This window comes from Olea europaea, unplaced genomic scaffold, assembly GCF_002742605.1.
Source record: "Olea europaea var. sylvestris unplaced genomic scaffold, O_europaea_v1 scaffold1713, whole genome shotgun sequence".
NCBI lineage: Eukaryota > Viridiplantae > Streptophyta > Magnoliopsida > Lamiales > Oleaceae > Olea > Olea europaea.
The window spans coordinates 44,643-61,005 of NW_019234824.1; the positions used below are offsets into that span (position 1 = coordinate 44,643).

Consider the following 16,363-nt stretch of genomic DNA (forward strand, 5'->3'; position numbering starts at 1 on the left):
TTAGATCACTTTAATTTTAGGCTTGACTTTAAGATAGCCTATATACAATTAATCACATATATAGACTTCATGAAAAATTAATAATTTCTCAACAATCTCCCACTTAGGCCACATATGTTACCTTAAAAATGTCTATAATCTTATGAGCTCAAAAAACTTTTACTATAATAACCAAAAGCATCTCCAAACAATCTCGTTCATTAATTATATCAATATAGGATCAAAGTGGTCTTTGTTATAAGTATCATAACTAATCCCATCAATGCATGCATATCAATACAATCAAATGATATAAATCAATTATGGATGTGTAGCATGAAAATTATATGCAATGTGATCTAAATTGGTCATACCTTATTTTTAAATGAGATCACCCATAAACTTTAATCAGAGTGGAACTAAACTAAATATATTATTTCTAAAATAAACCTATCTATGAATAAAGAAATATATGTCTAAAACAAACAAAAGCCGAATACAAACTCCCGCTAAAATGACATATCTTTAAAAGAATCAACACCTATTTGAGCAATATGCTCTTGGAAGACCTTGGGTGATTGCTCCTTAGTAAGTGGATCCACAATTATAAAGTTTGTCATAGTATATTCCATAGAAACTTGAATACTCTGAATTATTTCCTTGACAACTAGGAACTTGATGTCTATAAATTTTAACATCATCAAGCTCCAGTTGGAATACAAGACCACAATTTTCACAAATAACTAAAATTGTCTTTCAAATCCATCCTAAATATGTAGCCCAGTAACAAAATTTCGCATTCATATTCCATAATGAAAATTAGAATATCTAGTTATCTCCAATTTGTATGATTTTCCTAAATATGATCATGTAATCTTTAGTTCTCTATAAATATCGAATAACCCAATTGACTGCTTTCCAAATATCCAACTCAGTGTTACTTAAATATTTGCCTAACATTCAAATAATGAATGTCATATCCAGATGTATGCCAACATTAGTATACAATAAACTCCCTACTGATGAAGCACATAAAGTTTTTTGTATTTTTTTTTTTTTTTACAACCAATATCAGGAAATTATGTTTACTTCCATTGAACTTGTAATATACACATTCATCAACTTTATTTACCTAAAAATCAAACAAGATAATTATTTAATGAGATTTGTAGTACAATTGAAGGTAAGCTTGCTTAAGCCCATAGAAAGAATTATTTAGTTTCTAATCCATTTGACACAGCTTAAGATCAAAATGTGTCACGAGTACTAGGGACGTAAGCGGTCCGATTTACCAACTTTTGACAGATTTTCAAACCAAACCGGTTTAAGAAAAATCCAAACCTAAATCAAACTATTTTGAACGGTTTGAAAAAACTTCAAACCTAAACCTAACTGTTTGGTCCGATTTTAAACTCTCGGTTTCGTCATATAATTTTTTTGTCTATCTACTTTTATGTCATTAATTAATTGAATTCAATATATATTTATATCTTACTAGCGATAAATATAAAACAAACTAAGTCCCTGTTTGAACCAAATTTTTGGGACAAAAAAATAAAAATTTAGATTGTTATCCCACAAGTCCATCCGCCTTTGTTGACTTTCTTTTCATGTATGGGACCCAGCTTCCTCTCCAACGGTCAATTTTCTCGTTATGATGACATGGAAAATATGGATCAAACAGGGGTTAATTATGTCTATTATAAATTTAAATACCAACTAAATTAAAGTGAAATCACAATAAATTAAAACATATTTTTTTTTGTTCATCATTTTTAGACTAATGACGATACAATAACGTTACAATACAAATCTACTAAACTAGATATAATGCCCAAAAAATATAATGATGTCCGGCAAGACCTCGTGATCATTATATCTAAGAAAAATGATACTGATTAGACAAAAAAAATAACTAACTACAATAATAAAGTAATTGTTTATAATATCTAAATATAACTTTTACACAAGCTTACATTTGTATGATGTTACAAAACGTATTTAATTTTAGATTCTTACCTTAGTTTGCTTCAAAAAAATTATTGATCTGAAACTTTATTCATAGCAAATATTATCACCGAAGGTCTAGGATTTCTGTCTTCGATTTCGTATAATGGACTTCAATTCAACTTTGAAGAGGTGTGAAAATTTTGAAAAAGAAGTTTGTAGTGCCGGTGGTTCAAGACAATGTTGGGTGTCAGCTAGAGTTTATCTAAATTTTGAAGAGAAAAATGGTTTTTGATAGATTATGTTAATCTTGAGATTATTATATATAAATTAGGATTATAGTATAATAATAATATATCCGTATTAGAAAATTAGAAATTAAGAAAAATACCCACAAATGATAAAACTATTGAATTTTATATATTTGGATAAATTTTCAAAAAAAATCATTTTTTCAATTTTTTATTTTTATATATTTTTTCATTGGTTCGATTTGGTTTTAAACCGCAACTAAAATTCTCAAACCTAAACCAAATCATTTTCACAGATTTGGTTTGGTTCAAAACCATTTCGTTGACCGGGTCCACGTGGCACCAAACCAATGATTTCTAAAATACGGTTTCAGTTCGATTTTTCGGTTTGGCAATTTTTGCTTACAGCCCTAACGAGTACCATCATAGTCCTAAAAGAGTCTTTCATAAAAATTGGAGAGAAGGTCTCTCTAATGTTAACGTCTTCCTTTTGAGTAAAGTCATTTGCAACAAGACGAGTTTTATATCTCTTCACATCACCCTTCGAATCCCTCTTAATTTTAAATATCTATTTACAGTCAATGGATTTCTTAGCTTCAACCAATGGAATGAGTTTCTAAATGTTATTATCACTTATGAACTTCATCTCTTTATTCATGACATCAATCCACTCTTAAAAATTATTCCTTTGGATTGCTTTATGAAAGTTGATTGATCGAATATTCTTTTCACCAATATAATACCATCATTATTTTCTTGGAGAAAGTCTATATAATTATTCGAATTGCCTCTTTTTTTTTAGTCAATCTCTTTAATGGCATTTGTTCTTGAGGTTGTTGGTCTCCTTAATGACATTTTTTCCTGAGGTTGTTTGTTCTTCTGAACCAATCTTTTGATTGTGGTTTTGAAATATTGTCTTGATTCGAAAATGCTTTTTGAATAAAATCTGGAGCAAGAATTTGTCTCTGATCCTGATAACTGTCAATTGTAATAGAAGAAATATATACATATTCTTCCTTCAAGGAAAAATCTAATGCGAATCTACATAACAATAGTAGCTACCCCAGGATTGATTTAACTCAAGAAAGCCAATAAATCAAAGTTTAGAATTTGATTCAAAAATATTAAATAAAAAAATCAATATAATTGCTGACAATATATTGACCCAGTGATCATAAGACTCAAGAATCTCACTCAAATTGTTTCAATGCAAAAAAAAATAAATTTCGATGAGTTCGGAGTTGGTTCAACGAATAACAAGGATTGAAAGCAAAAATATACTCACAAATTAACCTCTCAATTGTATATATGATAAAAAGTTGTTCTACATTGAGAATAATGAATTTTATTTATAAGAAATCCATAAAACCCTAGTATACATAGAATAAAAGTATAAGAATTACAACAGTTACCAAAAATAGAGTTTTAATATAATTAGAAGATGTCACGAAATTGGCGAAATCACGTCACGGAATTATACTATGCAGCAGCATAGTTCTAACCTATATAGTTGCATAGGTCATTTCAAAACCTATGCTCCATTCTCTGTCAGGTCACATGCGGCTGCATGGTTTATAAAACTATACGGTCGCATAGTTATGTGGTTCGTTCCATCCATCCATTGCTTGAATCAAGTTGATCCATTGTGTTTCTTCCTCTGAGCTCAATATAAAAACTTGTTAATTTGCTTGCCAAGATCAATATTTCTTCCAATGTGGCTTGAGTAAGTAGTCCTATAGCTTCCTTAATCCTCTCCCTCTTTGCTCGTGACCTAGTCATAGGCCCTTCTTCAACGACCAATAGATCATTGTCCGGACTTGCCTTCATGCCATGGATCACATCATCCCCTCACTCTTCGAAATGATTGAACCTCCAATCTGTACTTATATCAAAGAGAGAAAGATCAAATAGATTAAAAGTAGCCGAAACATTATAGTCACCAAGAAGATCGAGTTTGTATGCAGTGTCATTAATCCTTTCAAGGACTTGAAATGAACCATCTTCTCGTAGCTGTAACTTCAATTTTCTTTGTTCTAGAAAGCGTTAATTTTGCGAGTGTACAAAAACTCAATCCCCGGGTTCAAATTTAACGCTCTTCATTTCTTTATTTGCTTGAGAAGCATAGTGTTTGTTGTTCTTCTCAATTTGCAATCTTACCTTTAGATGGATTGATTTCACCAAATTGGCCTTCTTTTTTCAATCTAAGCTACCTCTTTCATCAATAGGTAAAGGAATTAAATCCAAAGGTGTTAATGGATTAAAACCATATACAATTTCAAATGGTGAAAAAGAAGTGGTATGTGTGGCCCTATTATAAGTAATTTTAATGAATGATGAGCACTCTTCCTAACTCTTCAAATTCTTATTGACTATAGTGCATAGCAATTGTATTATGGTCCTATTAACAACCTCAGTTTGCCCATCATTTATGGGTGACAAGTAGTAGAAAACAATAACTTGTTTCATAAAATCCTCCAAAATTAGATAAGAAATTTAACATCCCTATCCAATACAATGCTCCTAGGAATCCCATGTAAGCGCACTACTTCCTTAAAGAATAGATCTGCAATATTGGTGGCTATATCGGTTTTATGACATGGAATGAAATGTGTCGTCTTACTAAATCTATCTACCACATCAAATATAGAATCTCTTTATTTTTTTAGTCCTAGGCAAAACCAATACAAAATCCATAGATATATCAATCCAAGGTTCACGAGGAACAGGTAAGGATGTATACAAACCTTAAGGTAAAGCCTTAGACATAACCTTTTTAAAAGTGATGTATATGCTATAAACCCAATCAACATCAATTTTCATCTTATGCAAATAAAAATGTTCATCTAGACTTTCTAAGGTCTTGTTAACCCCAAAATGACCCATTAACCATTTACTATGTGCTTCATGTACTAATAATTCTCTTATTGAACACTTAGGAACACAAAACCTATGTTCTCGAAATAAATACCCATCATGCCTAAATGACCTATCTACAACACCTTTATCACATGATTCGTATATATTAGAAAAATCTAGGTCATTAGTGTATATGTTCTTAACATATTCAAACCTTAGCAGTTTAGCACCTAAATAAGTTAGAAGTATATACCTTTGTGACCTCAGTAATCATGCCCAATGGACCTATCTACAACACCTTTATCACATGATTCGTATATATTAGAAAAATCTGGGTCATTAGTGTATATGTTCTTAACATATTCAAATCTCAGCAATTTAGCACCTAAATAAGTTAGAAGTATATACCTTCGTGACAAAGCATCTGCTACCATATTTTCGTACCTTCTCTATACCAAATGAGATATGAAAATGTCTCGATGAACTCCAACCACCTTGCATACCTCTTGTTTAGCTTACCTTGACCTCTTAAATGCTTTAAGGACTTATGATCGGTGTGAATCACAGACTCCTTTGGCCATAAGTATTGTTGCCATGTTTCCAATGCTGGAACAAGTACATACAAATTCTTGTCAAATGTAATTGAGACGTGCTCCACTTAACTTTTCACTGAAGTGAGCTATTGGCCTTCGTTCCTGCATCAAGGCAGCTCCAACACCTATCCCTGAGGCATCACATTCAATCTTAAAAGTATTGTTAAAGTTAGGAAGTGATAAAACCGATGCCTTACACAACCTATCTTTAATAGTTTTAAAGGCAGGTTATTGTTCAACGCCCCCATTGAAATCATATACTTTTCTTGACAATTTTTGTGAGTTGTATGGCAATTGTGCCAAAGTCCTTAACAAAACTCCTATAGAAACTAGCCAGACGGAGAAAGTTTCTTACCTTAGTTACGTTTTTAGGTGTTGGCCATTCCTTGATAGTCATGATTTTCTCATCATCCACTTCTATCCCCTTTGCACTAACATATCCAAGGAAAAACTACTTTCTCTATGCAAAATGTATACTTTTTAAAATTAGCGTAAAGTTGTTCTTGTCTTAAAACTATAAGCACACATCTTAGGTACCCTATATGCTCAATTAAATCCTTGCGATATATCAAGATGTCATTGAAGTAAATTACCACGAATTTACCTATGAATGCATGCAAAATATGATTCATTAATCACATAAACGTGCTAGGTGTATTAGTAAGTCCAAATAGCATGACTAAACACTCATACAATCATATTTAGTTTTAAAAGCAATTTTCCATTAATTTCATTCATCTCATTCCCTAAAACTAATTTGGTGATAACTACTTTTAAGAACAATTTTACTAAAAATGAGCCATATAATTCATCTAACATATCATCTAACCTAGGAATAGGATGACGATACTTTATCATATATTGTTGATGGCCTAGCAATCCACTCGCATCCTCCAAATTTCATCTTTTTTTGGTACAAATAGCATTGGTAGGGCACATGGACTCATACTCTCCCTCACATACCCTTCACTCATCAATTCCTTTACTTGCCTTTGAAGCTCCTTGGTCTCCTTGTGATTACTTCGATACGTTGGCATATTCGAAATGATAGCTTCAGGTACAAAATCAATTGATGTTTAATACATCAAATGAGTGGTAACCCACTAGGCATGTCCTTTGGGAACACGTCTCAAATTTCTGTAATAAAGAATTAGCCAAATTATGGAGGGGTGTGTTAGATTTCTAAGATTGAGGAGTGACTCCTTGTAAACCCACAAGATCATAGATCATTTCTCAACTACTGCCATCTACAACTCCCTCCATTTGCAAAGAAATTCACTTTCAACTTTTATTTCCTCTCTAAAGACTTTTTTCTTTTCTTTTTTATAGCTCTACTCTTTTTTCTCACTACTAATCACTTCATTATTTTTACTCTTGCTCTCTATTTCTCTTAATCTTTAATTTGATTTGATCTTCATACACTTGTGTCAGTGTAAATGACACAAGAGTAACAGATTTTCCATCTTTGGTAAAGATGTTCTAATTTTTATACCTAACATAAGTCACATTCCTATCATATTTCCATGGTCTACCGAACAAAATTTGCTCGGCATGCATAGGAACTACATTACACATTACTTCATCATGATATCTCCCAATTGAGAAACTCAACAATACCCTCCTATTCACATTAGCTCTCCACATTCAGTCAACCATTGTAATTTGTAAGGTTTAGAATGTTTTAACATGGCTAACCCCAATTTCTCAACAAGTGTTGTGCTAGCCACATAGGTACAACTACCCCCATCAATAATCATGCTACATACTTTATCATTGATATGGCACATCATATAGAATATGTTCTCCCTCTGTTGCTCTAAATCATCTACTTTGATTTGAGCAATAAGAGCTTGCCTCATAACCAAGAGCTCACCCATTGCATACTCCAACTTCTAACCATCACTAACTTCTTCTAATTCTGACATATCTTCATAGTCATCCTCTCTATCACTTACCGTCTCTCCATTGTCTCACAAAATCATTACCATTTTCTTTGGACATTGAGAACTAATGTGTCCTGATCCTAAGCACCTAAAGCATTTGATGTTTCATTCCTAGATGGTTGATATTCTGCCTTGGATGTGACTTGCTAGCAATTTCCTCTTTTCCCTTTAGTAGTTCAGTTTTGGTCTTCAAAATAGCTCTATCTCCCTTGTTATCCCACTTCAATTTCCAAGAAAGATTAGAACTCGAAGATAATGGATATCTAGCAGTCCCCTTCTTCTTCAGTTGTCTCTTGACCTTTATAGTTAACATGTCCTCCAATTCTACATAATGTTGTAATTTTTCACTACATTAGCTATTTTCCTATTTAATCCATTCAAAAATCGAGCAATGATGGCCTTTCTATTCTCATCAACATTCACTCTAATCATAGCAGTCTCCATCTTCTTATGATAAACCTCCACACTCCTAGACCCTTGGTAGAGACTTTACAATTTTTTATGAAGCTCCTTATAGTAATGATTAGACACAAACCTCATCCTCATGATAGCCTTCAATTATTTCAATGTATTCATAGGTCTCTCATGATTCATCCTCCTAGATGCCACTACTTGATCCACCAAGTAATAGCATAATTGGTAAACTCAAGTACCACAATCTTTATCTTCTTATCCTCCGAGTAGATGTGGCAATCAAATATCAACTCTATCTTTTTCTCCCACTCCAAGTATGCTTCCGGATCACTCCATTTTAATGAAGTAATTGTCATTTGATGTTGCCCATACTTCTATCAACACCATCTCCAACAGGATCTCTACCATTCCTTTCATGCCTAACTTTCTATCCCTCATTTTTCCTAACTCGTCATCCACTAATGCATCCTCATCAATGTCACTACCTGTTTCATATTCCCTATGATCTTCCATGTTCCCTATGTAAATTAGAAAATAATGGGTTTTGTCTCTCCATCCACATCTCTTGCCTATCCAACATGTCTCTCACATCTTCAAACAACATCTCAAATAATCGAATCAATTCATCCATCATGTTGACTTGGCTATTATTCCAGCTTGAAATAGAACAGTTTTTATTAGACTTCCTAAATCTAAAGTAATATTTGCTTCACGTATGTGCTCATGTATCACTTGAATTTAGTTTTTTCTCTATTAATCTCACCACTCTTACATTTTTCCACTCAATGCTTCCGCCCAAGTGCTTTAAAGAACTAATTCGATCTCAACAAAGTTTTATCCTCAAAGAATTCAAGCTAGAATGTGAGTGACAAATTTTTAACTTGGAAGACTTAAGGAAGGAAAGAAAAAGAAGCAAATGAATTTGACTCTTTTGAATGAGAACTAATATCAATTTAAGAAAGTGTTTCTTGAATTTGGATTGGACACCCTTTTTTTTACATCGCTGGTAATTTTCAAATTCAGCTACGATACTAACAACTGAAAAAGAAACTGATTTGGGTGTTACATTAGCACAACAACAACAACATTTGAATTTTTTGGGTAATTTCATGGATTAAAGAATTAAAAGACGAAGAACGAAAAGGAAAGAAAACAAAAGACTCAACAAAAAAGGAAAATGCTATGACCTTGATTTTTTGAGCCTAAACTCTTATACCAACTTATGCGAACCCACGTAGCAATAGTACTTATGAAACTCACAAAAGATTGATTCAACCCAATAAAGCCAATAAATTAAAGTTTAGAATTTGATCCAAAAATATTGAACCAATGTACCAACACAATTGTCGACGATATATTGATCCCGTGATCGCAAGACTCGAGAATTTTGCCCGAATTGTTTGATCGCCACAAGAAACTAATCTTGACAAATTCGAAGTTAGTTCAACGAAGAACAAGAATTGAAAGCAAGAAATGCTCACAAATTAACCTCTCAATTGTATATATGATAAAAGTTGTTCTACAATAAGAATAATAAGTTCTATTTATAAGAAACCCATAAAACCCTAGTTTACATGAAATTAAAGTCTAAAGATTACGAAAGTTACCAAAAATAGATTTTTCACATAATTAGAAGATTTCGCGAAATTGGAAAAATTGCGTAACGTAATTGTACCATGCGGCTACATAGTTCTAACTACGTAGTTGCATAGGTCACTTCAAAACCTATGCTTCATTCTTTGTAGGGTTATATGCGGTTGGATGGTTCATATAACTATGCGGTCGCATAATTATGTGGTTCGATTCCTCCGTCCATTACTTGAACCTAGTTGATTCATCGTGTTTCTTCCTTCGAGCCCAACATGAAACTTGTCGATTTCCTTGCCAAGATCAATTTTTCTTCGACCATAGATTGAACAAGTAGTTTTATAACTTCTTTAATCCTTTTCACTCGCGACCTAGTCATAGGCCTTCTTCAACGATCAATGGATCCTTGTCCGAACTTGACTTCGTGCCATAGATCATATCAAAACCTTAATCTTATAACCTTGTCTCCTCTCATAAAATCTACATCATTAAAGAACTAGGCATTTTTCGTTTCAAAAATTGATCTAATAGTGGGATCTTAAAATTTGTGACCCTTTGACCTTTCAAAATATTCAATAAATTAACAACTGGTAATTCTAGAGTGCAGTTTGTTTTTTGATGGCTTATAAGCTTTGCCTTAACTAGACAATCCCAAACGTGCAAGTGCTTCAAATTAGACTTATTGCATGTCCAAAACCCATAAGGGGTTTTGACAGTTGCTTTACTTAGAACTTTATTGAAAATTTAATTTGCAGTCTTTAGTACCTCTAGAGATTTAGTTGTATTGTAGGATGATTGCACATTCCTCTAGAAATTCAGCAAAAGGCCTTGGACATTGTTCTCTTTATCTACCCTATCTGCCAAATATTCACTATTATGTCAGATCTGACGTGTTTAATTATTTTGCTCAGTTGATTTTTAACTCCAACCTATAAGCTTTAAAAGGTGTCCAATGGTAGATATTTCTCATGAATGAGATATAGATAGTCATGACGAGAAAAATCTTCATGAACGTAATAAATGACTATTGACCATTTGAAGAAACGGATGGAAATGACCTACACATATCCATATATATTAGTTCTAAGACGTTCAGAGTCCTATTGGCACCTAATCTCCTTTTGTTTGTCTGTTTTCTCTTAATGTAATTAACACAAACATTAAAGTCCGTAAAATTAAAAAAAAAATCAAGAATTTCTTCTTACACAAGCTATTCCTTTCTCTTTTGAGAGATGTAATCTGACTTCTTGTACCATAATGAAGCAAAATTCTCATTGATTAATTTATGTTTAATACCACGTAAATTCACATGTAATTATTCTTTATAAGAAGTAATCGTATTAAGCAATTATATGTCATCATAATTGGATAAAGAACTAATACCTACCACATTTGAAATAAGAAAGATAAAACTGACTATTTTCAAATAAACAAGAGTAATCGAATTTGTCCAATATAAAAATAGAAACCAAAATAAGTCTTAAAAGAAAATATGGCAAATATCTTTTCATATTCAAATAATAACCAGCCATTAATAATAACCTAAGAGTCCATATAGTCTCAACTTTAATTGATTTGTCATCGCTCTACATAGATGAATCTTTCAGTATCAATTAGCTTTAGATTGTTCAGGCAACCCCGCTTGACACGCTTATTTGATTAGTCACCGAAATTTATCTGCTAAATGTGCCTAGGTACTAAAACTAAATTCACCTTAGAACATATCAAAGTGAAAAGTGTACTTTACTTTACACACCAAGCATGCTATTTAATACAATCTATCTTCATGTGTAATAAATTTTCACAAAAGTAATAGCTTGATGATTTATCCTTTCCAAGCTTTTGTCGTTTCTTTTGAACCGAATAGGATGCAGCTTTCTTATTCTTTAACTTATCCTTAGAGGTACTTACCTAATGAGTAATATCATTTTTATCCTGTTTTAGCCTTTCTTCTTCTTACACACAATATAGAATGACATCATTAAGAGTTCACTCCGCTTTTGATAGTTGTAACTGACCTTAAATTAACTGAATTGCACAGGACGAAAAGTCACATAACCTAATGCACAAGCAAGTCATAAGATAGCTTAAGTTTTAATACCTTTAGTTAGGAAAAATTGCAACTACGGTTCCAAATATTTTCATTTTTTGCAGACTTTACCCTAACCTACATTTTATGCCAACGAAGATCCCTAACCTTCATTTTGTCCCAGCGACAGGTAGGCGACAGTGTTTCTAGTTTTTTGCTCGAGCATCAGATTTACGAAAGGCTACGTAAACCTTAATAGCATCTATGTCATCGCTCTCCTCTATAACCATGATGTTAAGCTTAAATCTCTCAAGCAAAGATCTAAAGATTTTTTTGACAATCTTAGGCCCAGGAATTAATTATGTCATTCAAGCTCGCATAGAAGTCATCGAAGGTCTCATCATCCTTTATCCTAATCTCTTCAAACTTAGTGGTCAATACGTGTAACGTAGAGGTCGTAACAACTTGAGTTCTCTCATGTATGGTCTATAAAATATCCCAAACCTTTTTTGTAATCTCAAACATAGACACTCACCTAAATTCATCAGGGGACACTACCATAAGTAAGGTATGTAAAGCTTTACTATTTCAATTGCAACTCATCTAAATTTGTCTTCGACCAATTTTGCTATAGAAGTGTGGTGACTATACCATCAACGATGCTAGAAGGGATAGTTCAATCATTTATCACGTTCAACCAAATACACTCATCCATCAATTTTAGGAAAGCTCTCATTCTAACTTTTCAATACGTGTAGTTATCGCCATCAAAATTTGGTGGAATAGATGATGAACTACTCATATAGATAAACTAGGGTCAAGAATCCAATTTGGGCTCTAATACCCTTTGAAAATGGATAAAAATATATGTACAAACAAATGTATACAAAATATGTTACTTACTTTCACAAACAAGTGGCCCTCATGTGAATTTAAAAAATGTCGGCTCATGGTCCCGACCTCCTATTGTGAGTAGTGAGTAAAGAATTTTGTAAAAAAATTTTTATAAGTGTAGCATGATCACTTGAAAATAATGAAGTTCGACCCATCTAACACTAGAGGGTGGTGAATATGGAAAAACTGCAGAATTAAAATTATCAATTAACAGCAACAAGTCACTTATTAATTGTTCTAGATGTTTAGTCAATCAAGTCAATTTATCCTATGTTGAACTGCTACAATTTGTAATATGAAAGCAATCACAAGAATTGTTGACCGAGAAACCCAATTGGGTGAAAACGTTGGATCAAGCCAGTAACCTCCATTATAGATAATAATGAACTTACAGTACGATCTAACCTAGAAATCTCACTAGACTCACTAATCTACTTCTTGCGATATCCAAGACCCACTGGAACATGCTTCACCTGCACCTATTCCCAATCTTCTGGAATTGTCTATCCCTTGTGGATCACCAAAAGGGCCTTGTTCTTGTACTCTTCATGTGCTTCTAGTTCAACCTCTCTCAAACTTTAGCAACCTCCAAAAGCTTTTGAGAAAGTACATTCCTATATGTATATAGGAAGTGGGTATTTTGGATTATGTAAATTAAATGTTTTTTTTCCAGATGTGGTTGAATGGACTCTAGAATCAAAGGATCAATCTAAGGCTTGATTATGTTCTTGAATCTTTGAATAATGACATGGAGAAGGAATCTAATGAACAACCACACAAAAAAGTGATAGGTCTTGGGTATATATAGTAGAAGGCAATTAGTTAGTATGGGCTAGATAAAACTCTTGAAAAATACAAACTAGAGTTTTGTACATAACATCTTCGCTCGAGCGCCAAGCTAGTGACAGGAGGGTGATCAGTGTGTAGATCAAGTGAGAGCTAGGTGACAGTGTTTCTGTTTTTTCCATCGAGCATCAGATGGATTATAGGCTAGCGTAAAATCGACGACTCTTTCTTCCTTGTTACAAACTCGAACATAAGTTACCTATTTCATCTATAAAAAATTTCAATTGACTTGTTGACTTTTATAAATTTTCATATTAGTCATTTGTCTAAAAAATTGCCAGTGCAGTAAAATCCTAACAGTGGAGAAGGAGATGGTGGGAGCACTTCAACAATTACTTATAAAAAAATCGATTTAGTGGAACCCATTTCAAAATTTTCGCATGAACATGAATTTATGAATTTTGAGTAGAAGCTGTGAATGTGGGTTGTAATATGGCAACTTAAGTTATCGAACTAAGAAAACTCAACAAACAGAACATTATTTTCATTACACTTGCAATAGACTTTGTACATTGCAATTTAATACCTGAGTTGTGAATTTTTCCCAGGAAAATATTCACCAATCATGGTTTGCAGGTATAGGGCTTGAGACCTCTCATAAACTTGGGCTTTAGATTCTAGTACGGTGGAATACTAGTTGTAGAAGGCTATCTACATAGGATTAAAAGCACTATTCGAAATGTCATTAATCTTGGTCAGTGACTTAGCATAGGCCACATTATAGCTGAAGCTGGGACTATGACAAATGATCTAGCTAATCAGTTAGATAAGTGTTCCTTAATTGAGCTAGAGGATCCAGAAGGCTACAAGCCTAATAAGTTAACTGGCAAAAATTGAGTTGCAAGACGTTGATTTTGCCTACAATGCAATGATCTTCACGAGCTTTACAGTTATAATTAAAGCTAAAAAATCAACAGCATTGGTTGGGGAGAGGGGCTCTAGAAAATCAACTACAATAGATTTGATTGAAAGATTATATGATCCACTTAAATGTCTAGCAAAAATTGACGGCCTCCTATAAGGTCATATGACCTTAGATCATTGAAGAAGCACAGTTCACTTGTAAGCTAAAAGCCCACACTATTTGTCGAAACCATACATCAAAATATCACATATGAAGCATTAGAACACATCAATGAAGCTGAGATCATTGTGTAAATGCCCATGATTTTATTTCAGGTTTGAAGGATGGGTATAATACATGGTGCAGCAATAGAAGGCCACAGCTATTCGATGAACAGAAGCAACGAATTGCCATAGCACATGCGTTAGACTCCCAATTGGATAAAGTGATGCAAGATGCTCTTGAGCGTATGATGGTGCAGAGGACTAGTGTAGTTGTATCACATAGGCTAAGTACCATACATAATTGTGATACGATTACTGTTTTAAGAAAAGGGAAAGTGGTAAAACAAGGTATTCACTCTTCCTTGTTAGCTAAAGGGCCAAATGGAGCGTGCTATGCATTAGTGTCCAAAGAACTCCCAATTAAGTAATTGAGTCCATTATCTGTTATTTGTGCACATAATATTCTGCTAAATTGTAAATGGAATGATATTCTAATAACATTCTCATTTTATTAAAATTCCAATATACAGAGTCGACTTCAAGTGCAATGAGAATAATGCTTAGTTTGTGGATTTCTCTTTGTTCGATAGCTTGATGTCCTATCTTGGATTTCGATATCCAAATGCTCATTTTCTCTTTTTCTTGGGAGGATGATGTAACACAAGTTAAAAAATCTCGATACAATAATTGATGGCTCACAAATTCGAATATTATTTGTCTCTTTAGTTTTAGTAGTTTAGAATGTTGTGTCGTATTTAATTTGGTTGACATTGTCCCTTGTACTTCCTAAAAATATGTTTAAAATCGTTGTAAGCAATGGTGGTTTATTAAATAAAATTATAGAACTTAGACTTGTTCCAATTCTTATTGGTCCAATATCAATATTATTTGGAATCAACTATTTTGTTGATCAAGAATCATTACTAATTGGCATTCATTGTTAATTGTAAATAATAATAAATCTTGGGTACTAACAATTAAGATTTGGCAAAACGAGTGAATACAAAAATTGCCAACAACTTGATTTATTTTAGTTAAAGTATTCTTTCATTATAGTAAATTAGCACAATTTGATTTTGTTGTTGGAAATTTTACAATGGTGATAAAATAAGATTTGCTCTCCATGTACGTATATATATACACGAAAATGATCTCCTAAACATCGATACTTAGCCATGTCACCGGTGCTTAACATAAACTATGCACTATGCTTAGGAGATCATTCATTTGATACATAAGCACATTTTTTGGCGTGTTAATAAATGCTTATAACTTTTGGGGTTCACTACTTTTATGGTTCAAGTAAACAAATTATAAGTTGACATAGTTATAAATGCTTATAACTACAGTATCCATTACTTTTTGTGGTTCAAAATAAATAAATCTTGAGTGATAAAAATTAAACACGAAAGCTCCATTTCACAAGCTTGAGTTCAAAAACTTTTGAATATTAATCTCTACTCATTTTAAAGCAAATTCTAAACGGAAATTGTGAGAATGGCCAAATGATAGGAATATCATTTGAATCGAACCAGAAACTCGATCACATATTCAAGTCCCTGCTTCAATTCTAAAATTAACTTCTTCCAGAAACCAAGAATTCTTCACCTTATAGAATTGATTAACTACAAACAATTTTCTAGAAAGACTAAAATTTTGAGACCAAAAAATAACAGCAGTAGAACCAAAAAATGAGCATAAAATTATCACGCATTCCTTTGCCAATCAATGAAAGTATACAAGCAGCAGTAGTAATCCCTCGTATTCAAATAAAAACATCCAAACAATGAATGTGGAGACGGAGATAGTGGGAGCGCTTCAACAGTAACTTGTAAAAAAATCGATATAATGGAACCTGTTTCTAAATTTCACATAACACAGCTAAAAATAACTTACCCGCGTCGATGTCGAAAATGAAGGTCATGATGTCATGGAGTTTTGAGTGAAAGTTGTGAA

At 32.8% G+C, this 16,363-nt stretch overlaps 1 pseudogene; it reads left to right on the forward strand.

Moving 5' to 3' along the window:
- The first annotated feature begins 14,077 nt into the window (after window positions 1-14,077).
- LOC111377735 lies at window positions 14,078-14,835 on the forward strand (annotated as a pseudogene).
- The last annotated feature ends 1,528 nt before the right edge of the window (window positions 14,836-16,363 follow it).